Source organism: Passer domesticus, chromosome 1 (genome assembly GCF_036417665.1).
Source record: "Passer domesticus isolate bPasDom1 chromosome 1, bPasDom1.hap1, whole genome shotgun sequence".
NCBI classification, from domain to species: Eukaryota; Metazoa; Chordata; class Aves; order Passeriformes; family Passeridae; genus Passer; species Passer domesticus.
In genome coordinates this window covers 157,795,908-157,823,749 of record NC_087474.1, presented here as the reverse complement: position 1 = coordinate 157,823,749, position 27,842 = coordinate 157,795,908, and the positions used below count along the sequence as shown (strand labels likewise).

Sequence of the window (27,842 nt, the reverse complement as noted above, 5' to 3'; positions counted from 1 at the left end):
GCCAATCAGAACGGCAGGACGTGCGGTGGGCCGGGAGTGGGCGGGGCTTTGGGGTGAGGGCGCTGAGGGGTGGGCGCTGAGGCGCTCCGGGCTGAGGTGTTGAGGGCTCAGGATTGAGGGATGGAAGATAAGAGATGGGAGGGTCTGGGAGGGTCTGAGAATTGAGAGTGGGAAGGATGAAGTGCTGGAGGATGATGGGCTCTGGGCTGAGGGGCTTAGGGTTGAGGGACTGAGAGCTGCGGGGCTCTGGGCTGAAGGCTGAGAGACTGAGGGCTTAGGGTGCACAGCTGAGGGGCTGAGATATCACTGGCCCAGTTAAAAACTAGTGATGGGGTTTGTGATTTACATTTCCACGTTGATATAACCAAGGACTATAATATTTGTTTGTTTTAAGCACCAAGGTGAGGACCTAACTCAAACAAGAGGAGTCCCCAGTTGTTGCTCCATCCTTCAGAAGTGTTAAGGACCAGGCTGGATGGGGCTCTGAGCAGCCTGGCCTAATGGAAGCTTCTCCCTGCCCATGGCAACTGGGTGATCTTTAAGTTCTCTTCCAGCCCAAACCATTCTGTGATTCTTTCCTCACCTCGTTTCACTGTCTCACCGGGACAGCCCCTGGGAAAGACACTTCCCGACTCAAGGTCGAGTTAATTTTTCTCCACGGGGTGTTTTCCTCGTGGGGCTCTTGGCCAACAGGGGCTGAGGCGCCTCAGGGCTGCCTGTCACCCTGTCAGACGTGGGTGATGTCATGGTCTGGCTCCTTGTGCAGCACAGCCATGCCCTGCTGTTTGCTGCAGGTGACTCAGCAGGACTGTGTCACCTCATCAGGACTCACTGCCACTACACGGGAGTTTTCTCTTTACATTACCACGGGTCACAGTTTCCACAGGCTCTAAGCAGCACAGAGCTGGTGCAGGCTGCGCCGTGTTTCCCCTCTGGAGCAGCAGAGGCACAGCACAGGGAACTCCGAGGTTTCTTCTTGAGCTGCTTAATCTAAATACACCATGAGTCACACCGTGTGTGTTGGCTCTGTGCAGATCTACACTGAGAGAATGTAATTCCTCTGGGACCGGAGCATAAAGTACCCGAAACCAGAGATCGGTTTCTCTGAAACTGGAGGTACGAGATAAAGTTTCATCACAACCACAAACGTTTTTTTGTGGACTACTGTTCCGGTATTTTAAATGCAAAGACATTCCCTGTCTAAATGGTTCCGGGATTTAATGAACTTCTTGTCAGTTCAGGGGTCAAATCAGGTTTCCTCAGAAAGTATAAAGAACAAGGTGATTTTATTATTTCATGGGGGTTTTATTATCTGAATTTTGGGGTGTTAAAGCTCAGGATTTACAGCCTCTAGCTGTCTCAAATTTTGAGGAAGACACACATCCAGAATATAGGAAACTCTTCATATAGCAGTGACTAAAAGAAGAAAATTCTTGAAAACCTGGAAGTTTCAGGGATCACTTCTCCAAAGGGGTAGAAGAAGATCCAAGGCTCAAAGATTTATATTCATGAACTTTGAGGTCATAAGGTATTGTTAAAATGATTTTGTTTAGCCTGTGTGGCCCAGGTCATAAAATTGGAGTAAGTCTTGTATTAATGCTGTAACTTCTGACTGAGGCCATGCCATAGGAATTGTTAACACTCACTTTTAAATGTTCAGCATCTCATTTTTAGTTTCACTTTTTAGCTTAGCTCTTTGTCACTGTATCATGTTACATTAGCTGTTGTTTGAACAGACTTTTTGCTATGAAAAGTATTCTGTCTGCAAAATTCAAGATTATTAATCTCTATTTCTAAAAGATTATACAACTCATATTTTTAAAATTTCTGGGCATCTTTTCTCAAAAAATTCAAAATTTTCAAAATTTTTGAATTGGGAACACCAAAACCAAGGCTGTATTATTGCTGAATGCTCAGTGGTAAATCACATTGCTGTTTCTGACTGATATCCCCACCTAATTAAAACAGAGACAGACAGATACATGAATCATTCAGAAAGGGTGTAGTGTTTAATTAGTTATCCACTGCAACACGATACAGTTTTCTTAGGGTTATTACTTCCAACATGACAATCCTACATCTTACATTGCTTGACCTATGACTATGACCAAGCATTTCACCATATTATGAAAAAATTACAAATGAACCAAGGCTATTAAGCAATTCAGGTCACCCATAGTTAATTAATCTGTATCATGATTATCCTCTGATTTCTCTGCTATCTGCAATGATAAATACTGGATGATTCTTGTTCATTATTAATGTAGCACTCAAAGCAAAGATATGGTGAGGTTATTATCAAAACAGAGCTCCAAGATGAAAGGTACTAATGGGAATCTGGTAAAATCTCAAGACCCCTGCAAGCAGGAAACCTGCTAAATGGGGTCACTGGTAAGAGACAGAATCATTCACATAGAGAAGAATTCCTCTGTGCTAAAAGAGATTCATGTAGTTGAGTCATTTTCTTCCTAAGAAAAATTGTCACCTGAGGAAGAAATGCCAGCTTTTAATATGTGTTTTCTTTTTGTAAGATCACAAATACAGTAAATGTTTGTTTATTAACTCTCTGAGGTGGTACTGGCTGCTGAATGCAGAAAAAACTGCAGTTCTTGATATGTCTTCAACATGGGAAAGGCTTTATCAGACCTACAGGGCCATATCTGAATAATTAAAGATTCTCTTGGCATAGAATCTAATTTACCTTCCAAATACAGTGTTTGTGTTTTAGCCAGACTGTTAAGGGGAGAAAATAATTTCACTCGCTGTGTTTCATCAATGTGATCTTGCTTATAAAATAACTGAGTGACTTGTTGAGTTGTAGACACCTCAGTCCTGAGAGATGTGGGCCGGATGAGGAGTGTGGACTCTGAATTTCACAGAGCAAATTTTCAGCTCTGTAAAGAATTAGTGAAGGGCATCCCCTGGGAAACTGCTCTCAAGGAGCTGAGAAGAGCTGGCAGCTCTCTGAGGACAAAATTATTTGAGTGCAAGAGCATTTAATTCCCATGTGTAAGAAATGAAGTGAGGAAGGCAGGAGAATGGCATGGGTCAGTGAGGACCTCCTGGTCCACCTGAAGTGTAAGACAAAAATGCACAAGCAGTAGAACCAGAGACAGGTATCCTGGGAAGAATATAGGGACACTGCCCAGATGTGTAGAGATGGGATCAGGAAAGCCAAAGGCACAACTGAAGCTGAATTTGTCAAGGGATTTTACAGATATGTTGGTCAAAATTGGAAAACTAAAGAAAGAGTCCACACATCCACCCCCACCTTCACCCCCAAACACACACAGATAAATAAGACAGGAGAACTGCAGAAAACCAAGATGGAAAAGTCTGATTTTCACTCATGCTTGTGCCCCTCTCCAGACAGTGCTGAAAACTACACAGTGGCTAACTGAGGGCTTGTGCATCCTGCAGAGTTTCACCATGATGGGTGTAAGGTCTGCAGGAATTTTCATTTGGAAACTGAATACAGACATCACTTATATTCTGCAGGTTTATTGACGGTTAAATCCTTTCCTTGGGCTTATGATCAAGCTTGTGGCACAGCAATATCTGTAGGTGAGAACTGAAGCTTGGAGCTCTGCTGCCTTCCACTGCTGGCTCACAGGAAGGTACATTGTCCAGAGAGGTGATGGGTGCCCCAGCCGTGGAAACATTCAGGTCAGGCTGAGCAGAGCTCTGAGCAGCCTGATCTGATTGAAGATGCCCCTGATCATTGCAGGGGGATTGCACTTGGTGACCTTTAAATGTCACTTCCAACCCAGACTATTCCACAATTCTGATTTCTGTGACTATGCTAAGTACGACTGCATAAATAAGAAATCCTTATTCTGTCCAGTAAGAGCTGTGTGTTCTAGCCAAAGAGAAGACAGGACACACAGCTTGACCTGTACTGCTCTAATACATATCAGACAACTCTTTGCAATCTGGAAGTCCATTTAAAAACACCACCTCTCAAGATTTTAAACTCCTTATCTCTAAACACAGTTCTTATCATCAAGGTCATTCATAGGGTGAGGGATTTATTTTGAACAAAACTCAGGGAGTCAGGTTGACGTATTCTCTCTAATGTTAGCATTTCTCATTTTATATTCCTTCTTCCAGAATAATGAAGCAGGAGACTTCTGGGAATCTGCAGTGAAAGATCTTTACTGACAGACCTAACATTTCTTTCATTCAGGACAGTTCACTTTCTAAATTTACACTAAAATTAGCAACCAAGCAACTACTGACTATGCAAATCAAATCAGGATTTTCAAATTAGGGCTCTGCACAGACTTAAAATTCCTTTCTCAGTGCCTCAGAGACTTATTGTCATTCTTAATAATGCTACAAAAACCTACTATGAGAATTCTGTATTGTTGCAGGTGTTGTCTGAGTGCAATGACTTTGGCCTCAAAATCATTCTGTAGGAGGTCACCATGTTGAGCATAGACATGTCAGAGGGGAAGGAGGACAGTTCAGAGATCTCTGCACCTATTAACAATTTTATTTGCATCTTCTTTCTTTTTTACTTGGCTTGTCTGGTTTGGCTTGTCTGGTTTGTGCTGTCACCATTTATGGTATTACAGGATGGACATTTTCTGCAGCATTGACTGTCATTTGTCATGCATCTCTGTAAGAACACATGGATGTTTTTCACTGGCATTACAGGAAAATGCCAGCATGGAGCAGGTTTTACAATGTGTCAGTGTGGGATTTGTGTTCTCAGCTTGAACCTGCCCACGTGCTGGAGAAGTCACCTACTGCCTCCTGTTTCCTCAGCTCTTGACCGATGGAAATGTACCCCCTATTCAACCTTTTCTAGGGAAATGCCCCTTAAAGCTCAGATCCCTGTGATTTATCCACATGTGCTGAAGGATTTTGTTGTGCTTCTCTGTCACCTCTGAGAAAGGCAGAGCGTGTACTAAAATCAGGCAGCAGAGGCCTGGAGCTGTGCTGTCTCCATCCTCAGAGGTTTTCAAGAAGAGACTGAAGAAAACTCTGAGCAAACTGGGCTGACTTGACAGCTGACCCTGCTTTGTGCAGGAGGTTGGACTACAGATCTCCTGAGGTTCTCTCTGACATGGATGATTCTGCCATTCTCTGTGTACTAACACAGCAGGAGGGTTAAAAATTTGTATGTGAAGGAAACAAGATGTTAGAATTACAGCAAACAAAACAGGGAAAATCCTCAGCCAGTTGTACAGTCAATGACCTTTCAAATGGACACAATTTTTCTGTGATGGGATAACTGAGACCCAAGGAAATAGCTTTGGGTGTCAATGCAGCACTTATTTCTCATCACCTCTATATTTCTGATAAGGATGCTGGCTGTATTTTTATTAAAAAAAATAAAATTGTGAAAGTCCTAGGAGGGGAAAAAAAGGAGATTATCTTTATCACAGCCCCCGCATCTAGAGACATGTAGCAACACAGAGCTGCAGAGCTGTCAGACCTTGGCAAAGAACCAGATTAATGTGAGTGCTCTGAATATTAGAAACACTTTGCATTGTAGATACTGTGAGATACTCCCGAGGCTACAGAAGAGCTTATTCCTGAATCTCATCACTCCAGGGGCAGTTTTAGCGGTGTTTTATTTATGTGGGATGCATAATGTGTCCCTCAAATCTCACTGGCTTAATATGACATTTATTATACTTCCAGTTCTTTACCATCTGGCACAATCTCGGGCAGCCAAGGAGATTTTGCAGCTGCTTTTTATAGAAGCATTAAGATTTCATAACATTTGTTCTTTTACAGCATTTCTGTAAGAGAAATGCAGACTCAGAATTCCTGAAGTGGTGGGACAAGAGGCAAGAGGTCAATTAGTGCACAAAGATTGTCAGTCAGACACAGAAAATAAAATTTCAGATGGACCAGGTTTTGTGTAATAGCTTCTTGTATACATCACTGTGAGAAACCTTAAAATACATCAACATAGATATCATCATTCATAACTACAAACTGCTTTTTGCTTTTTTAAATTTAATAAAGTATGCTTGCTTTTTCTCCCTGGAATCTGGGGAATCTCTTGGGATACCCCACTGTGTTCAGAAAAGATCTTTCAGCAGTTTCTTAGCTCAATAAAAGCACCATGTAGTAAACTTCACCCTTAATTAATTTTAGCTTAGTTCAGTGCATATTAAAAGCCAAACACTTTCCTTCTTGATATTTTGTAGCAGTCCTTACTTCACTCTTGTTATAAAAAACCAGCATATGTAAACAAAATGATCTTTGTTATATAAGAAACAATCTTCTCTAAGCTGGTGAGCTCTTTATATATGAAAAGGTTTTTCATTTTTAAATATTCACATAACAAGGCTGTTGAAGAAGATTACTCCAAGCTTGGCTCCAACCAGAATAGCCATCTTATTTTCCATGTAAAACAACCAGCTTTCAAGTGACCTCTGCTTATCTCCAGATAAAAAATGCTTTAAGAAGAACCACAGAAAGGCAGCACAGACCAAGTATCCTTTAGAGCAGCCTAATGCAGAGAATTCACAGGTATTAGGGAGTGTGGCTGTGGGCAGTGCGAGACCATCCTCACTTGTCAGCATTCCATGCTGCCACTCCTCATTCCTAGCAGCCAGTGCTATGTTGTGGAGCAAGGCCTCCTGGAAAACTTTTGTAAGTGCAGAAGGGACAGAACAATCTCACACTGCTGTATCCAAAGCTAGGAAGATGTGGACTAGACAGATGGACCACAAGGTGGTTGAAAACTGCCTGGACCATCAGTTTGAAGGGTTGGGGTGAACAGCTTGAAATCTGACCTGAGTGAATGGCATTCCTCAGTGTTTGACACAGGGCTAAAAATACTTGGCATTTTCCCCATGGGGTGAAAGATGTCCCCAGCAAGATGTGGATGTCACCGTGGGTGAAGGCTGAAGGGTGGAGTGGCTGTAAGAGAAGGCTAAGGAAAATCCAAGTGCCATTCTCCTGAAGAGGGGTCATAAAGAAGAGCAGCACAAACTCAGAGGCACACAGTGGGAGCATGAGACAACAGCTGAAAGTTGCAGCAAGGGATTTTTGATTGAATACAAGGAAACAGTTTTCACCATGAGACTGATTAAGCACTTCAGCAGGTTCTCCAAGGAGCCAGTGTGACCTCCTTCCTTAGAGATTTTTGAAACTTGGCTGGATTAGAAGCAGAGGAATCCCATCTAACTTTGAAGTTGTTGCTGCTTTGAGCAAAGAGTTGGACTAGAGACCTCCAAAGGTCCCTTCTAAACAACATTTGTCTTTGATTCTATAATTAAGCCCATATTGCTTTATTTTCACCCAAGGTTCCTTAGAGATTTAACAGTGAAGCAAAACAAAGTTCAACTATTTGCATGACTAAACATATGATCTACTTTTAGGTGTACTGGTATAGCACTATAAAGGGAGTGTATTTAAATATTGCCTGACATATCAAATATAGAAATTAGGCACGTGTTGCTGTGTCATGTATGACTGAAACTGGGCAGAACATAACCTCATAAATAATTAACTCCTAGTTAATCATGTGTCAACTTCTACAGTGAGAACAAGGAGGATTCTGCACAACTGACTTTATAGAGGAAAGGGCATTTGTACAAACACTACCCACTAGTCTGTGCTTGTTTTCCATGTTGCACTTCTAATGTTAAAAAAACAAACAAATATTGGGTTGGAAACCTTAAATGACAGTGTGTCCCTCACTCTCTTGTTTTCTGTGGCTCTTGTTTATTCCTCTGTAGTGGCTATTTCAGTTTTTTGTAGGGGCATCCAGTTAGTTGAAGAGCAGAGAGAACATCTCACCTACCAGGGTGAATTATTCATCAAAAATATTTTAAATCACTTTAAGAGTAATTAAGGCTTCCTTTTCTGGAACAGTTGAATCTAACATTGTTTTCCTTGTTTCAATTTTTGGTTCTCTGGTGTTGGAATATTTTTCAGAGTTAATTCGCCTGTAATCAATAAGAGAAACTCACCAAAATATAACATTTAACATGAGGAAGTAACATAAACTGACATAAATGGAAATGACTGAAAATTATAAATGTGGGCTCATATTCCACAAAGGTTAACCTTATGTCCAATTTTCAAGTGTCAGAAAGAGCAAACCATTAATGACATCTGGTCTCCCTAGTGCAGGATGATTCTCCTGAAGGGTGGCTCTTAGTTTTCTGTGTTTGCAGAGCACACACAACATTGGGAGCCCAGCTTGTTTACCTGCCAAGTTATAATATGTTACAGGAGTGTTCATGGTGACTGTGGAAAAAAAACAACAGAGTTCTTTTATTTTATTAAGAGTTGTTGTGAGGGCAAAGACAGTTACTGGGGTGGAAAAGGACTTTGTCATATCATTTGGGAAAGTTTCCTCCTAAGAGAAGCAGTGACTCAGAAAACACTGCTCATGGCTCCTGTAATATTGTCACCAATTCTGTTCACCTACTGAGAGTAAAAGTGATGTAATATAAAAACATATAAAATTATAGTTTGTATTAAGTAAGTTTGTATGAAAAACTAAAACCAGGTATAGTCCAAGCTAGATTTAGAAATAAATTTTTTATTACTTTTCTAGAGAATGGTAATGGTCCTGGCTAAAAAACCTGGATTATTTAGAGTTCTCAGTGCAGACTGAACACATAAACAACAATATTTTCTTATTCGTTCTGTTCCCAATTACATTTTTTGTATTGGCAAGTTCACTTGCTGCATCTCTCCTAAAATTAAGCCTTCAGCCCCCTTTTTTTTTTTTTAAATTCCTCAGGATCAATCCCACACAACTCATTATCTCATTGCAACCTGAGACTGGAAATGCCTGAGGGCGGGAGGCGTTTCTCCGAGTGGAGCTCAGTCATCCTGCAGAGCGGGGCAGCGCTCCAAGGCTGCGGGAACAGCACAACAATAACCAACTGCCTTCTGGTATCTCTGTTAAAGTTCTCCATTGTTTTAAAGGAAAGCTGGTTTATGTCGTTCAGCAGATTGCCCCGTTCGGCCCCTTCACCGAACACGGCTGGAAGGGACATGGATATAAATTGTGAAATACATCATTCTGCATTGTCCCTGTTGCACCAAAGGAGAGGTGATTTTTAGAGCACGTTAGGAATGTGCAGTTTGGCACAGCCTTGTGAGGCATTCCCTTTCAGACCTTTCTTCAGGCACTGCAAGTTGCTCATAGGTCAAAAAGTCAATCATACACTGATAGAATCCATGTGTCTTTGATGACCACAGTACATGCTGCTCATAAAAGCTGGTCCAGCAAAATTTCTGGCGCCTTTCCTGTCTTCCCCTGGCTATAATTACAAAAAAGCATCATTGTTTAATTGAGAAAGCACATTAGTGGAGCTCATAAATGAATCTACAAACAGATTTTCCTGAAAAGTCTCTTCTTTATTCATATTTCTCTGGGTTTTCTCCCACATTTAACAAGATTTTTCATGGAAGCTTTCTTACAGAGATTTGCTGCCAATATATTGCAGCACCAGTAGGGAGCTGACTGACTTGAACAAGATACAATCACCTCTTTATAATGACATGCATGATTACCCCTGCAAATCATGCAATTATGATAAAGATTTCAAAGGAATGAAGGTAATTTATTTATGCACTGTCCAGAAACATTCAGTCTCTTGTGGAGCAAAACCTGAATCTCACTATGGAAGTCTTTAGAGTAACTGTAACAAGACCAATCAGCTAACCAGGAAGAAGTCAAAGACTTTATTATTAAAGCAGTGCCAAAAAAAGTGCTACAAGGCACTGTGCTGCAGTATAGAGTTACAATATGCTATAAAGGCTGCATTTATTTCAATATTAACATCTTTAAAAAGCAGCAAATTTTGTTTGTGAGACTGCAGCCCTCGAGTTTCCAAGTGATCTGGACCTTTCTAATTCTTGTCAAATAACAACAGCCAAGCCTTCTGTTTTTCAGCACAGCCAAAAAAAAAGCCTTAAACATAAACAGCATTAAAGCTTTGGCACTGAGTGGAATTTGTAATTCACCACTAAGCCAACTATTGAATTTATTTTTCCTAGCACCTAAATACCCCATGGGGCTTATAACACCACTGATGCTCGGTGCTCCACAGCCCCATGGCACAGAAGAGCTTACAGAACCCACAGCCAAGCAACATGGGCTTGTTTTGTCTTTATTCTCTGAGTACAGATGGCATTCAGTTCTGCTTAGTTAAAATAAATATCAGAATTTAAATATAACAGCCACATCCTCCAGACAAGTGATTGCATAAATATGCAAAGTCTGTGGCCTTGCTTTCATATTAATTTTATCTGCATCTCACTTACATCATCAGGCAAGATTTTCTCCTTATTATCTTTCACTACCTGTCTCATTTCAGACAGCAAAGCCAACTCCAACACATTCCCACTCTATGATAACACAACATCCATGGCTACCTCTCAAGTCAATAGCAGAGCTCTGACATGGTGTGCTTACCCCTCCAGCTGCCAGTAAGGAAAAGGAGAAGGTGAATGAGATGAAGATTCAAAGCTTGCCAGTGCATAAGCAACAGATACTGACTTCTGCTTTCCCATTCTGTTCAAGGTAGAAAGAGCATGCTCAGCTCTCCCATGAGATTTCTAGCTCAGGTCATCTCATTCATCCTGTTTCCCGTGCCAGGGAGTGCTTAGTCTCAGCCAGTCATCTGTTCTCACTCCCTAGGATGACAGGGGTCAGATTGCCTCTGATCACAGTAACCCTGAACTATGCACACTAGAAAAACAGGGGCTTTTTAATTATCCTTTAGTTTCAGTGCTCAACATTCGTTAAGGTTGTTTTCACCTGGTAGCTAAAGCATCACTGAAAAGCATAATGGAAATGCCCAGTGAATAATTTTGTCCTTTGTCACATACAAGACCTTTTCTGATTTGCCACAGGGGAACATGCAAGGTTTCTGTGAAAGTAAAGGGTCAGGATGGAGGCTGAGATCATCAGGTTTTTCAGTTGTACAGAGTTTTACAGAGTTTACAGACTGCCTGACCCTTACCTTTGGAAATTGAGCTCTCACCGGTTCCTACAGAAGTCATTAGAACTTGTACTTCAGTGGTGCCTAAAGCCATCAGGATACAGATTTTGTTAAACGCAGTATAAACTTGAAGTCTTTCCCTTAGGGAACATTTTCTCTCCATCTTTCCTCACCCTCATTGCATATTCTGCCCTAAGGCAGAATGGAAGCAGCTAGTGGTAGCTGTAACATGACTGCTGTCATGTGAACACATCTCACTGCAAACTCTGGGGATGCCAATACTGATTTCTCTTCTCAATTTACAATTTCGTGGCATTCAGCCACCCTCAGTAATGGTTAAGTCTGAATTGCAAATTTGTCTCTAGTCTCCCTCCTGAAAATCATCTACCCATCCAGTTTTAATTCCTTCTAATTGATAAAGAGAGGTGAAATTCCCATTCCTGAGCACCCCAATTTCTTTGTTAGCCCTGCTTCAAGCAGGGGGATTAACCTAGACACCTCCAGAGTTCCCTTCCAACTTGAGTTTTCCTTTGATCCTACATTTTATAAGAGATGGTGTGTTGAGTGACCATGTCCAGGTGTTGTCAGTGGAGGAGCTGCAGGGGTGGTGATTGTGAGAAGAGGTCAAGGACTCCCCTGTGTCAGAGCCAGCTCCAGCCAGCTCCAAAATGGACCCACCACAGGACACAACTGGGACAATCACCTACACTGGTGGCACCTCTGGGAAAAGAGTTTAGAAAGAACAAAAAATGTGCACAGCAGCTGAGAGGAGCGAGAAAAATGTGACAGAAACAATGCTGTAGACAGCAAGTTCAGTGAAGAAGGAGGGGAGGAGGTGTTCCAGGCAGATTCCCTTGTAGCTCATGGAGAAGACTGTGCAGGTTGTTTCCCTGGAGCCCATGGAAGACCCCTCTGGAGTAGGTGGATGTACCTTGAAGGAAGCTGTAGCCTGTGAAGAATCCACACCAGAGAACTCTGCAGCCTGTGGAGAGGAGCCTGTTCAGGAGCAGTTTTCCTGGCAGGACCTATGGCCCGTGGGGGACCTGTGCTGGAACAGTCTGTTCCTTAAGGTCTGTATCCCATGAAAAGGAGACACACTGGAGCAGTTCTTGAAGAGCTACAGCCCATGGAGAAGTACATGAAGGATTCTATCCTGTTCAAGGGACTCCACACTGCAGAAGGGGAAGAGTGTGAGGAGGAAGGAGCAGCAGAGAGGAAGTGCCATGGGCTGACCACAACCCCTATTCTGCATCCCCCTGCATTGACAGACAGAGGCAGGGGTGTACAAGAGTTCAGAAGAAAGAAGTGAAGTTGAGCCTAGGAAATAGGAGAGAGGGGGAGCAAGGTGTTTTCAGTTGTATCTTTTCTTCTCATTATCCTGCGTTATCTTTAATTGGCAATGTATTAAAATAGTTTCTCCCAGTCTGATGGTGACTGGTAAGGGATCTCTCTGTCTTTATCTTGACCTGTGAGATTTTCCATCTCATTCCTGCCCCCATCCTGTTGAGGGAGAGGGAGAGCAACTGGTTGGTGTTTGTCAGCCAGCCAAGGTCAAATCCACCATTGCAGAGACTGAGACAATAAAACTTTCAGTTGTCAATTTAAATTTTTTTCAATTGTCAGTTTAAGTTTCTTACTTCCATTGCTGATTTGGTTTGTGTTTTTTTGTTTTTTGTTGGGGTTTTTTTGTGTTTTTTTTGGTGTGTTTTTTTGTTTGTTTGTTTGTTTTTTGGGGTTTTTTTTTGTAAATAAATATAAGCTTGATACATATAACACAGATGATTTCTCAACAGGTTAAGAAAAACAAGAACCCAGTAACAAGGCAGTACTAAAGGTTGGCAAACCAGAGATACTGCAAAGTGAAGGACTGATTGGTTTCATATCCAAAGGTGAGCAGGAATCATTGCTATCTACCTTCCTCCACTGCAGCTATTTTCTTTTTAAGTTTTAATCCTCTGCTCTCACTAGTGTCCACTTTTTCTTCCAGAAGCAGGAAAAAAATTACTTCTGGTAGCACTGAAAGGAATAAAGAAAGTACAAGCTTGGAAAAAGGCTGTACATAATTACTGGTGAGTACTGTGCAGAGTTTATCTTGCATGTGTTGATGAAACCTGCTTTGAATGTTTCAAACTGGGTTCTTGCAGATCAAACAGAAACAAAGCTCCAAACTTCAGCAGCTGCAGAGCAGTTACAGGCCCAATGACAGCTCAGGAATTAGCAATGCCAAGTGAAAAATGTCACAGTGGATTTACAACTAGATATTAGGAAGAAATCTTTTACTGTGAGGGTGGTGAGGCACTGGCACAGGTTGCCCACAGAAGCTGTGGATGCCCCATCCCTGGAAGTGTTCAAGGATGGAGCTCTGAGCAACCTGGTCTAGTGGAAGGTGTTCCTGTCCATGGCAGGGTTTGGAACAAGATGATCTTCACAGTCCATTTCAAGCCAAACTCTTCTGTGTTTGTGTGATAATGATTTTTCTGGGAAAGAAAGGGGAAATGCTGTATGCTATTGATGCATTTATATGACAGATATGACAGCTGTTTGTGGCACCCTGTAAACATGCATGCTCTTCCTGGAAGGAGCCTGGCTTCATAAGGGTGTGCAAATATCCTGGTTGCAAATCACGAAACTGTAAACAAAGGTCCACTTTTGACTGGTGGTGTGGGCCAATGTGGTATAAGAAGACAGTTGTTAGTCTGTAACCAGATAATACCTATCTTCCAAGACAACCCACAAGTAACCAACTATGCAAAAGCTGGTGACAGGTAAGGGTGTTCCACAGCATTTGAATTTCTGAGCTTCACTGCTAAGTAGTTTTTTATGTTAGCAGGCCAAAGCAAGTCTTCTCTCCAGTCTGTCACACTTCAGGCCTGTAGATACTGCTTACACCCAGCAGGATATAAAGATGATTGCTAAGTTTTGAAAGTGTACTTCCTGCTTGTAACAACTGTGGTGCAACTTAGATCAGCATTCAAAATGACATTGAGATGAGAGCACTGAGAGCAGAAGGATCTTGGACTGCATTTCAGCTTGGATATGTCATATGGTACCTAAAGATTGATAAAGATGTGATAAATCTTAGTTGTTCTAGTATGGGTACAGAGATGCAAGAATAAATAATACATACATATGGAAAAATTGCAAGTTTCTCAAGAAGCATTTGCATGTCTGCATCTTTCCAGCTACAGCCGATGAGGAAAAAATCCCTGCTGGAAGTCATCTGGCATTCAGTGCTTAGTCTGTCATTGGAATGACTAAGCAGATTATTATGGAGGGGTTTTGCACCTTTTTTGTTTTGACTGCTAACAATTACTAAGACTGGCAAACGACTCTGCCTGAGAGGTTAGCTCAAAGTTTATAGTTCAGATGAGCAAAAACTGGATTTTCCTTCCCTGACAGCCCATTTGTGTTGAGTAGTACCAGCAGCATTTTCTGTATGATGCACAGTAATGCTGCTTTTTGTGTCCTCTGGTTTAGAAATAAAATAATTCTATCTGTGCCTCTCTTCACCATGTCTCATGTCTGTAATATCACAAGGGAAAAATCAGTGAGCCGCTTTCTTCTGTCAGGCAAACACTGTTGGTTGCCATCATGCCTTGACACTCAGGACCTGAGCTGCCTTCTTTGTTTCACATCTGTGCAGATAAAACAGATACAGCAGCTCCACAGGATTTATTTTATCCAGCTTATTTACCTTACTCCATCTGTTCAAAGCAAAGAAACACTGGGAACAGGGCAGGTAAAAGGCTGAACTAGATGTACAGAGGTAATTACCTCTGTTATATTTTATTCAGCTAGTGCTCTTCAAATTTAATAAACAAGGAGATCTTTCAGGCACAGATGAAGAGTGTACTTTCTTCTTCTATTCTTTCTTTGGAGTATAAGCACATCCTAAATGCAGGCAAGGAATTTCAGAAGTAACTACTGGTTTGACTGTGTTTTCATATATTGAGTTTGAAGTAGCTTAATAGAAATTTTCAGAAAGGCTGCCTCTGTCACTGTGGTTTCAGCCAATATAAATTAGACATGTATGGCCATGTGGCTTCTAGGCAGCTGAGGACATCTCTGAGGAAACTTCAGGGAAAATTATTTACCCTTTCTCTAAAAAACAGAAATCAGATAAAATGGAGTTGAACTGTGGACTTCCTATCCCTTCTCTTCTGCTGCTGATGACAGAGGAGAAAAAGCTACAATTATTAATTTCTGCTAGTGTGTGAAATCAAAGTTCTCGGAAGGATCTACTTGAAATGAACTGTTTCCCGTAACTGAGGGGTTTCCCCGACCGCAAAGTACTCCTTTTATCTTCCTTTTTATGTGCAGTGTCTTCCAGCTGAGAAAATCCCAGGTCCTTTTGTCTACAGCCACTTAACTCTTTGTTGGCTTAATCTCAGATAGCCCTGGAAAAATGCCTATTTAATTTTCACTGAGACTCAGCAATCCTGTTTCAGGTTTCACAGAGACTTAAAAAAAAATTGACTTGATAAAATACCCCAGCATATGTGTCCACAGCCACAGAGTGAGCTCCTGTCTGAGCTTGCTTGAAACCAGAGCTCGGGACTTGTTAAATTAATTTAACATCAGCCTACACAGATCATCTAACCCACCACCTCACTTCAAGGACAGGGAAATACTTCCCATGTCATAAACTTCCCTTTTGCTGTAGGGTGATCAGACACATAATTGTCTGGAAGAGGAAGAATGCTGTTCTTCTATGGGCTCCAGCTCTGAAGGTCATGAGGAGAAGGCAGGAGTAATCTCAATTGGTAATGACAGAAAATATTCATTCAAATACATTTAGTGTGTCAAGTGGCACTTGAACAATCCTTTGAGGGCAAGATGGACACAGCTGCAGGCAACTGCTTCTGTCTAGGCAGGAATAGGGCACAGAGGGGTCACATTTGCTCAGGCCTGAATTATCTTGCACAAATCACATTAGAAAGATTTTTTCTAAAGGCTCTTTGAAAGAGATAAGATTTGACAACCTCAAATTCAACTCTTTAAACTAGGACAGAGAAAATCTCCTAAGTTTAAGAAATAGTAGTAGACAAATCTTTGCAGTAATTCAAAAGGATGCAAAACCTGGAGGGTCTGTTTTCTGGGAAATGTATTCAAGATGCAGTTACATGTCACAAATAACTGTAACTTCATACAAAGCCTTTTTCAGAGTGGTGCTCCCAGTTGTCTTCACCACAGCAGATGAAGAGTGTTCAGGGTCAGTGGGCCATGTCAGGAATTGCCTCTGAGGACTTTTATGAGATTAAAAGTCGAAGTTCTTTGACAGTTATTTTCTGTTCCAAATAATAGTTTCAAACCCAAATTTTATGTGGGTTTAGCTGTGATGCTTCCTTCATTACAGTTCCTCACTTGTGCTGAGATGGGCTTACTGCATTGACAGGAAAGTGCTGGCTCTCTTGCTGTGTATTTTTGTTCTTCCATGCCAACACACATAAATAGTTCTGTCAAGCCCAGTGAGATATCTTTTATTTCTTGAAATCAACACATACTGTACTGAAGTCAGAGCAGCCACCAGTATTTTAGCCACTGAAAATGAAAATAAAACCCAATCTGATACAGCAGAGGCTGCAATTGCTAAAAAATCCCTTTGGCAATTTTCATCTTAATGATTTCCTTTGCTGATATCAAAAGGTTATGGCCTAGCAGCTTCCAATTTCTGCACTCATTGCCTGGCTAAAATCATGCTGCATTTTTTAAAAATTATTCTAAGACTTTTCCCCAGCCTGATTCATTTAACAATACTTTTCAATGGTGTTTAAACAACTTAGACATGGTCTTGAATTAACCTTCATAACCTCCATTACAAATTCATGGGTATCATACTTACTACACAAATTAGTTACTGTTAGATGTTCAAACAATCAATTTCATGCTTTCTCTCATGCTTTGGGCTTACAAAAATATTTACAGAGCTCTCTCATTAGCTTTTCTCAAATCCTTCATTAAAATTTCTTTTGCAACAATAGAAAAGCCTTGGCAACAGCTCATACCCTGTGCTGGATGCCTATCACACTCATCATGACTGCTTCACCGTTGCCTTAAATTCCCCTCTGTGACTGTACCCATCTGTTGTTTCATGTCTTACACCTCAAAAGCAATTTGGGCAGGATTAGCTTTTCATTTCAGATTTTTATTGCTTCAGTCACAATGGGATCATTTTCTGTGACAGAAATTCCAAAATGCAACATGCACAGCAGTGAACAAATGGGGAAGACAGATAGGGAAAGGCAAAACGAGTTGCTTAAAATATCCTGTGAAAGCTGGGAATCAGGGCACTATTCATCTTTTTGTGTTTGCATCCTTTTTCTCACAGCTGTCATCCTTCTCATTACAGAGGGAAGTCCAGGCATTCTAGCAAGGAGGAGAAATCAAATTAAGAAAAAAAAAAAAAAAAAAAAAAAAAAAAAAAAAAAAAGAAGGAAGATTACAATGGGTAATTCTAGGCAAAGGGAAGAGTTACTCATCCAATTTCCCAAGAGCTCATAAGTATGAGCTGAGCTCATATAAAACATGTCATGGGTGTCTTTAACCACTAGGAGCCGTATTCAGACCATCTCCTGCCTGTAACGGACCTGGCAAATTTTATCATTTAGGTCAGGGGAATGGAATAATAGAATCAGAAAATCGTTTAGATTGGAAAAGACCTCCAAGATCACTGAGCCCAACCCGTCAGAGTCAAGAGCTTATGCTCTACTTCCAGTCTGGTTTTCCTTGCTTCTACTTCCAGTCTGGTTTTCCTTGCTGTTCCAGTGCAATCCCATCACACCCAGCACAGGCAGCCAGTAGCGGCAGAGCTGGAGGGAGGAGAAATGGTTCTGCTGAATCTTAATACAAAAACTTCAGGCAGTATTTTTAGAGACGGTTGTAGGCATTTCTGGTTCTGGAGGGGTTTGTAGCCATAACTCTTTTCAGGGTGTCACTTCAGCTAAAGAGCCAGTTTCATTTTCATCCATCCTCTTTTCACAACACTTTGGAGTGGTGGCAAACATTGCTTGGCTGGCATTGTTAATTGCTGTGGGTTAATATCACGTTTCTCCTTCTGTTTGCCTGAAAAGCTGATGACATTTGGCATTTGATTATTTTCAATACCTGTTCTTGCAAAGCTTGGAATGTGCCCCCTTGGGGGATTTTGCACTCTTGTGGTATTCACCATTTCAAAGCTCAGATATGCCAAATGACTTTTGAAAAGTATGAAAAGTCACCTGCAGAATGATTGTAATCTCTCTATCCACTGCCTGGTTACCAAACAGGCTTGAAAATATGAGAAGATTAATGAAAAAATCCTGATCTCTGCCAAATTCCTCAATCAAGTTCTGTCCAGTGTGACCAATTTACACCCACACAAGTCTGCAGGACAATTCACAAGCTGATAGAGAATTCAAAATACCAGAAAATTATTTAGAAGCCAAAACTTCTGTTGGATTTTTTGCTGTCTGAGGAAGTCAATAATATACAAATTTTTAGATATTATGGGCATGATTTATCACAGCAACTTCCACAGCCTCGGCTCACTGGCCACCTCCCTGGAAGCTGAAACCTTTCATCTCATATTTCCCAGACTATTACAAATGTGAACAAGGAAGATTAATTAATTGACACTTCAAGAGATATTTAATTTCCATGTGATGCAACAGAATTGCAGAGCTGTGCAGTCCTCACATAAAGAAGCAGCACTCAATGAACACCTGAACAACCTACAGATGAAATTTGGCCCCAAGAGGTTTAGAGTTCAACAGGTATGAGCCAAACACCACTTGCTCCAATCACAGGTATGAGAAGCAGCAGCACTGAAGGTATCTTTAGTGAAGGGTGTGGAAGGAAGTGACCATTGTGTGCTGTTTGGATGGGGGTTTAAATCAAAGTGCTTTGCAAACCTCTGATTAGAGGGGTAAATTTGGATGTTTTGTTAAGTAGCACATGAATTATTTCAAAGATCAGAATGCATTTGCAGCATGGGTTGTGGACACACTGATGGCCTTTTCTGAAAGGAAGCAGTGACATAGCTGTGCACCAAGTTTTGCTAAAGCAGCTACAAAGAGAAGTCTTCATAGCAACCTGCAAAACCTGTAATGTACCTGCACAAGTAATTTTTGAGCACCAGCACCAGTGAATCCTGGTTTCCTGAAGATTTGTGCCCTGATTGACTGACTTTCAAGCAAAATCACCAAGTGAAGGTTTTCCCATAATAGCAGCACCTACAAGATGTCCTTCCCACCTGGATTCTCTAATGATGCATGAGTTTGCAGCCTTTACTAGCTATGCTTGTAGCTGCTTTGTTTTTCTACCCTGTTTTTTCTGCCTGTATCACAAAGGTGGCATGAACTTCTGTTCAGCATTTTGCCCTTTTGTCTTATTTGACTGAAAACAGATGTAAATATTATTAGCAAGAATAGGAAGGATGGGAAAATCCATCAGGTGCCATGGTTCTGCAAGTCTCCACAGAAAATCAATCAGAAAATAAGGTATTTTGCTCCAGCATTGGAGAAAAACAGAGAGACACAGCTGCCATTAAACAGAATAAAAATGCTCTGATGGTACAAAATAACAACTGTTTCACTTTCTGTGCAGGTTTCTTTCTAGGCAGCACAGAATATCCAAACCTTTTACTCTGGAATCCAGCACTGAATGGATTTTATGTTCAGCTTGCATATGATGTTGCTGTACTTGGGAAGCACCTGTCTTTATCTGATCTTCATGTGAAAAAGCAAGGATAGATAGGTAAATTTGCAAAATCTGCTTTTTATTTCCCTCTTTAGAGAAAATGAGTTCTGTTAAGGGGGCATGGAGACATGAGCTGACAACTTTGTGGAGACACACAAAAGCCTCCTTTGGCTGCATTCCCAGTAGAAAAACATTCACTGTCATGATATTAATTGTGTCACACACATCCACACCTTTTGTGCTTTTGCAAGAGTTCATACTGGCTGTTGCAGATTCAGATCTGGCGAACAAGCCTCCCTATTCTGCAGGGTTAATGTCTGCAGACAAGTGCACAATCATTTGTTTCTGCTCAGCTGCAGGGACAATGCAGACACAGTTATGTGCAAACAACTCCTTGCCTTGTAGGCAGCAAGTCACATGCCTGACATTAAGTGTAAATCATGTGCAATCTCATCTCTGGCCCTTATCCAAATCCCTGCCTACCCTCCCATTCCTGAATGTACAGCTTTAGGTGGCACAGAACACCTCAACTGAAACTCTCCTTGGTTTTATTGGAGTAACAGACTATAGGCCCACAGGTGGGAACAGCCATGTGGATCCCAAACTACACACAGAAGGAAGTGCACTTAAAAACATTTTACTACACTACTACACCATCTTTACTTCTAGCAACAGTTCAGAGACTTCCTACACAGCTTTGGCAAGAGCCTGGCCCCATGGCCTGGTAGTTGTGGGTAGCAGGTGGCCTGAATTGCTCTCCTAAATTCAGGGTGCTCTGTTATTCCCTCTGTCACTGACACCATAAGGTAGGTCCACGCTGTATATTACACCTGCCATGCAGGGTGAGCTGCCCAGCTGGGGCTGGTGCTTGCTTGTGGGTTCCTCCAGCCCTCTCTTCTCTGTCCCCTGGATCACTGAGCAGAGCTGAGCACAGGCTTCAGCTGAACCAGAGGAAGCAGCAGCTGAACAGCAGTCAGGAACAGTTCAGTGCCATTCCAGCCCACCCCACCAGGGTCTCCTAAAGCCTTTGACCCTTGGCTGAAAGGCTCTGGGGCCTGGGGACAGAGGTTTTATGGTGTAATCAACAGGGCCAGGTTCAATCTGTGACATGAACACAGCCAGAGCAAGCAGGTGGGTGAAGTCTTTGAAGTTATATATTATAATGAAGTTATAATTAAATATACACAATTATAGCTATATAAACACATTCTAGGAGGTTGCTGAGATCTAGCTTTGGAATATTCTGTGCTTGACAGTCCAAGTGCTGTTTGCATATGCCAGGGGCCAGCACAGCACTTCACCTGGGAAGAATTCCCTACAGGCTCCTGTGGGAGCAGAGGTTGCTTGTACCCATGGCTCAGCAGAGCATGAGGGCAGCTGAGTGCCATCCCCTCACTTGACAGGCTCTGAGATGTGGATACTCACTAATTTAAATATTCTGGCTGGAGGTTGTAGCACTTCAAATATGCTTTTTAACTTCAAAAAAGGCACACCTGACAGCACAAATTAGTCACAGCTAAGGAAAAGCTAAGAAAATGCATTAAAATTAGAGCAAAGACTTGGCTCCCAGGAGAGACTAGTTTTCATTAGCTGCAAAGTACAGATAAGATTTTGTGGCTGTTTCCTATTTACATTTTGAAAGCCAGAGTTGCTGGATATTCCCTTCAACTAGGAGCTCTTGAGTTGTTTTCCATGATTTCTGCACTAATCACGTCTGTTCTGGAAAATTCACTTCAAACCCATGTCTACCTCTAATGCAGGGAGTCTTCAAGGATCCAAAGGAATTCTTTTTGCACCCATCTATTTTTGTATCACTAAAACATTTTCCTGCTGTGGGGACCTGCAACAAAGTCCTTGCTGTGAAATTCTTACCATCCAAGGTACAATAGAGAAAGAAAACTGGAGGGAAATATCCCTTTTGCAGGTTGTGGGGAGCCCTTGTGAGCCAAGTTGTGGGGAGCCAAGTCCAACCACAGATGCACAAATGCCAATGATCACCCCTCACCACTCATGCTGCAGCTGGAGCAGGATATTTTGCCAGGAAGGAAATCACCTCCTCACCCCTGGTGGGATTTCACCCTGGTGTGCAGATGGCTCTGGTGTCATGAGAAAGCCCCACTACCTCTTAAGCAATTCCTCATCCCACTCCTGTACCAGCAGGAGCTGCCACCTCACTGCTGAGGCTGCCCATGTTTTACAGGGAGCAGGAACAGCTCTCTCAGCCCTGCCCAGGCAGCACATTCTGTGGGATGAGCAAGGATCTGGCTACAATAAGGAGATCATAGGACCTTTGGTTTATGGTCCAGCTCTAGCACTCTGCCAAGAAAGGATTTTGCTGAGTTATGTTCAGGACCACTAATTAGACTGTTTCCAGATGTTGCCCAGAGAGGGATGGTGAAAGAGGAAAGGAGGTGGTGGATTTGGTATTTTTATAAAAGGGAGAAGTTTATTTTCTGACAGCTGGATTGCATTTAAACAGCTTGGCAAAACCTTACCTTAGCTTCAAAAAACACACTTTACTGCTAAGTGTTTTCTGCTACAAAAAAACCCCCAAAAAACAAAAAAAAAAAAAAAAAAAAAAACCAACCAAACAAAAAAACCACTGGGGAAATAGGTTGGGTTTTATACAAATATTTCAAATTATCATTTTAGCAGAGAAAGTGAGAAAAAAGGCCAGCTCAGAATTTCACATTGTCTTTCCCATGAATAATCCACCATGTGCAGGTAGATGGGAAGGGAAGAGATGAGCTCCTGCTGGACCAGGACATGAGAGTTCAGACTCAGAAGTTCTTTGGTGTTATGGTACATGGAGGCAATGCTTAGCCAGCAGTCATGTCCCAAGAGCACAGAAAACCACAAGACTTTCATAACAAAGACAGAATTGTATTTGTGAAAGAACATTTGGTTTAAAGGACAGATAAAGTAAAGTTTGGCCATTTACCTGAAGCCTCATATCAACACATTAATCAGGTGGAGAGAAAGAATCCCAGCATGAAGGAAGCAGACAGTGCCAAACCCAGGTCTATGAAGATAAATCATCACAGAGGCAGAACATGAATATTAATTTAGTAATTAATATTAATTTGTGTACATGTGCTTTTTAGGGGCTTGAGATAAATCCTGTTTGAGATGCATTTACCAGAGTCCTGTGCAGTGCTGGGGAACAGGTTCACACATATGAGAACCTTCAGACACAGATAAACAGATAGATAGATAGATAGTTTTGCACTTTGGAGAGATGGCAAGCATGATCTGTAATAGCTTTAAATTGCTTAAATTTTATAGTGGACTGAAAATACAAGCTGAGGGAAATGGGCTGGTCAAGGATGAATGACTCTGGACCAAAGGGTTTGAGTAAGGTAACTGAAAGTAAGGATCTGAGTAAGAGTTCCTGAGAAGACACTGGATCAGGACAAGAGGTCAGGACCTGGGAAGTTCTGAGCATGGCTGTCCTTTCCATTGCAGCTGAGGTGGCAGTCTCCTACCCGAGCTGTTGCTGAAAGCATGGGGGCTCATTCCTGGTGACAAATGTGTTTCTTTCTGCCCACCATGAACAATTTCCTGCTGGTAGCATCCTGCATCACCTCTCATGTGGCTTTCAGACAAGATGCAGCACTTGATGCTTCTGGTTGTGAACTGCCACATGACGGCAGGAGCACCTTGTAGGAACTGTGTTGAGGCACCTGCCAGACCACCCTTCCCCACCTCCATCCTTCTCCGGGCAGCACCAGACCTTGCCTTTTGTGTGTGGGCCTTTGGCACGTGGCCTCTCCCTGCTTCCTGCACTGTGGAGGGAAGTGATTTCTTCCTCTCCTTGGGTCCCTTCTCTTCCTCCCTTTGCATGGGCGTTGCTGCCCATTCACAGCAGCAGTGCTGGATACCAGCACCGTGAGTAAAAGCTGGGAGGCTACCAGCAGAGGAAATGCTTTGAAAATGAGATCTCCTACTTCTGTGCAGAGGAACAGGCTATTTTAGGAGGAGATTGTGTTGGAGATATGGGCTGGGACGGATAACTGCAGCTGCTGAGGGAAGTGCTGCTGTGTCCAGAGCTTCCCAGTAAGCAAAGTTTTCACATAAAGAAACCCTCCAGTCCATCAGTTCATCTCCTCTCTTTGGCTTGGCCTCTGGACTCAGACATGTGGTTTTCCCAACCACAGAGACCATTGCTGGTGTACAGCAATGTAAGAGACCAATCCCACTATTTGCACCTTCCCAAAAGAACAGAATTTCCACACACATTCCAATTACAGCACAAGGAAAGAGTTTTCTGGCTGTCGGTCTTAGGGCAGCACAAAGGAGCATGGTAACACAAAATTTCAGCAGTCCTGGGTATATTTAACAATATTATTAAGAAAAATTGAGTCCTGAGCAGCTCTGAAGGAAATAACACACCATTGTCTGCCTGAGATTCCCTGATTCCCTCTCTAACTGCAGCTCCCCAGCCATTTAAATTACATCTGATAATTAAACATGCTGTGAAAGCAGTTTCAGTGCTTGTCAAAGCTCTGCTGAGTTTCACCAGAGATGCTTCAGCTGAAGCCTTCAGTTCTTAAATTTCTGGGATGTGTCTGTTGGGACTGGCAGGGCACATATCTTTGTCAACACCTGTATCTCAGTGCACAGGTCTTGCCTGCTGAGGCAGTGCTCTCCAGCCTGCAGTACCCAAAAGAAATCCCAGTGGCCTGACCTGGTGTATGATTCTCCAAGCTAAATCTATGAGCAGGAGGAGCTGCAAGCCAGGCTGCAGAGCCCTGCAGACCTTTGTCCATCATGGTGCTGAACGGTCGCTGGGAGAATTACCTGCAGATTTACTGCCCTTCACTGTAACTTGAGACGAACGTTGCTGTCTCTATTCTCACAGAGATTTACAGCTCATTCTGCCTAGAAATGGGGCTTTTTTTCTTTTTTAATTGAGTGATCTGTCTTTTGGGGAAATATTTTATTTTGTGCTGCATGTTTCAAGGTCTTTCACTGTGTCACTTCCACTTTATTTAGCCACCCTGTCATACCAGCCTTGTGCACTCCCTGCTCCACTATCCATGGCAACATTCATGGCTTGTACATTTGTTTTTCCTTTATGCAGCTCCATGATTCTTCCCAAATGGAATGTGGCCCTAAATTAGGACTTATCTACATGGGAGTCCTTCCCAGAGATTTTGGGATAACTCCTCTCTGTGGAAAGCCTTGCTGTGGCATACATGTGCACAGCTGGGAGTTTTACCATGGAGCTGTCACAGTTCAGTGTGCCTTTGTGCCACGATAAATTAGGATGAGCACTGACTCAGGAAAAGTCCTTGGCTATTACTGGAGAAAGGTCAGTTGAGAATTGCGTTCGCTGTGTGGCCACATCCAAAAAGCAAACATAGATGAATCTATATAAAGGATGGGATGAAGGGTTATATAATTCAGTTACACAATGTATGTGATTGCTGTCATCAGAAGACGGTCTTCAGTGCTTGTTAGTCAGTTTCAAAAATAAATAATGGGATTGGGGAGTTCAGGGACAAGCAGCGTTCTCACAGCGATGAACAAAAAACCTAAAGGATTGGAACCATTTATCTGGGAAGGAAGGATAAGATGTAATAAATCAAACTATGAACAGTCTAGGACACATGGATTAAGAGTGCCTGTTTTCCCTTTCATATAATAAAAGAGCAAAGTGTCATTCAAAGAGATGAGAAATAGCAAATTACAATTTTACAGCACGACTTGCTTGACATAGTTACAAATGAGAGAGCACTCAAATTTGCTGAAAACCCGGAACATGAGAAATCTTGATGTGGTAACAGGAACATATACAGTTACAACTGAAAACTAAAAACTTAACCCCAAAAAGCCAGAAGGGAGACAAATACTTTGGTATCTATTTTACATAGGGAATTATATTACACCATCAGGAAAAAAGAGATATCAGGGCTTGTTCCCACCCTCTACTGATGTCTCCATTACTAAACACTCTCAGAAACAAGTGATCCCACCAAATGTCCATGGATCCAACAGTACAGTGATGTCTGTGTTCCCAAGGAACAATACCAGTACTGAGGGCAAAGGAGCTGCCTCTCATTTCCAGAAATGTGTAACGTCTGCCTGTTGTGCCCTTGCTGATGCTGGACATGGCCATGCACACTGGAGCCACTGTTCAGAAACAACTTCCAAAGATGCTAGTTCAGCTGCTGAAAAATATTATGTCTGAAAAAGCTCGTATTTGGTGAACTTTCAGCAGAACTGAATTCCAGCTCTGGTTGCCCTGGAAACACTGGGATGCTGAAGACACCTTATCTCAGGGCAGCTTTGTGCAAGGGGTTTGCTCAGCTCCAAGGCTCCTCACAGCTTCTGCAGCACTTCCCAGGACATCGACTTCAGTTTGACTCAGCAACTTCAGGGTGGGTCAGATTGCTGCTCTCTGGAATTAATACTGGTTCATATCCAGCTCAGACTTTTAAAGTTGGGTTTTCTTAGTTCCAATGTGCATCTGTGCCATATGGCAGCTGTACCTGGCTTTGGATTCCTCATTCCCCAAGGTGGGTGTCTCTTATTTGCCCTGACAAAGCAGCAGAGGGAGCTCAGGCAGTTCAAACCCATCCCAAAAGAAAGTAAACAGTGAATATAGGTCTGGCCAATGTATCACAGTCTGCTACCAAACACACAGATGTTCTCCAGTTGCACTGTGAGATGGAGCCAGGCTGACTCTGCTCAGCTCCATTACCAGTTTTCCCCTGATCTTCACAGCCCCCTGACCTCTGTGCTACATGAGGCTGAGAAACTGCAGCATTCACAGATTTCATTAGGAGCTGTTATGTGTGCTCAGTACCTCCTGGACCAAGACCCTGTTTTATCCTGCTCTAGAAGATATTTTGTGGCCAAGGTTTTACAAGGCTTTCCAATGTTTCACAAAATTCTAATGACAAATTTATGCAGCCAGAATCTATATCCTTAGCTTAGTGTCCCTCTACCCAGGCACACTCCCACAGGGATGTTCACTGGTCAAGCTGGCAAAGTCACAGCACCCTGCCACATGACCACCTTAATTAATTATGATAATCACTGTTCTCTCTGGGGGGCTTTCTACTCCAGAATTTCCAAAAGGTTTTTCTGTTTGTTTAATTGATGTCTCTATGAGGTGCTTGATACCTGTGACCATGGTGAGTCACTTTAACTTCCACATTGATAGAATGAGGTTAATAGAACATCCTTTTTCACAGGCAGGAGGATTCAAGATTTTGGGATGTTCAGCTTAGAAGAAGCTGTAGACCATATCAATATCTAAGTAAAGAGAAACATGGAGGAAAAAGAGGCAGAGGAAAGCACCAGAGTGAGAAGCTTTTCTATCCTCCTCATTTGCTGTCAGGCCACCCTGGTGGCACACCAGCCTGAGGCCACCCAGAGGCAAAGTGGAATTGGAGACTGTCTGTGGGCAAGGCTTCCACAGAGGTGTTTCTGGTAAATGCATTCAGAACAAGCAGTCATTAGGACTAAACACAAGCTTTGGTTTAGATTGTTGCTTTCTCAACCCATCCAACCCAACATGGGCTTCCCAGTTGTTCCCTAAATAACCAGTCCATATGTCAGGATAGTTAAGAGTATTATGTATGAGGTAAAAAACTAGAGATCCAAACAGTAGCCTGTATCTAACTCATTTAGTCAAGAAAGTCACAGAATTTTCTCAGTTTCTATTAATTCTTTTACATACATGGGAGGAAGTATCTGTGGACTAAAAATCATGAAACTGTCATCTCTGCTGTGGATTTATTGTCTGGCTAGAGAAAGAGGCAATTACAGTTAAGGGAATGGTATGAAAACTAACTGCTTCTGAATATTTCTTTCCAATTTTAATCATTATATCACTAGATATAACAGTGGAAAAGTCAGTGTTTATATTTAATGTCTAAGTTCATAACTCTGCAAATTATGAAGTTATTTTCAGGTAGAAGCATTGATAGAGAGCACATTCCACATTCAGGATGAATGGCTAAGATCAGATATATATTCATGCTTGATCTTTCATGCCCTTGAATATGCAGGGAATGAAAACAGCATCACACTACTTCTCCAACTAGGTGGAAATAACACAGCCCTAATGTTGAATCAATTCACAGAATAAACCCTGTGAATAGCTGCTGAGGAAATCAATATGAGGAAACAGTGAACTGAACATCTATTCTGCAAATGGTCAGAGAAAGAAAAAATAGACTGTGACTGTCCTGGTTTTGGTACCCCTGGAAATCTGGTCCA

General features: G+C 42.1%; 1 long non-coding RNA gene across 2 annotated transcripts; it reads left to right on the top strand.

The window, feature by feature from the left end:
• Positions 1–81: 81 nt before the first annotated feature.
• LOC135285922 (uncharacterized) lies at positions 82–14,691 on the top strand. 2 transcript variants are annotated; one of them, XR_010350549.1, is made up of 6 exons: positions 82–638; positions 1,035–1,116; positions 3,499–3,617; positions 8,723–8,877; positions 12,728–12,823; positions 12,903–14,691. It is a non-coding gene; the product is annotated as an uncharacterized LOC135285922 (long non-coding RNA). The 2 variants fall into 2 exon arrangements; XR_010350547.1 differs by lacking the exon at positions 3,499–3,617 and having other exon boundaries at positions 87–638.
• Positions 14,692–27,842: the final 13,151 nt, after the last annotated feature.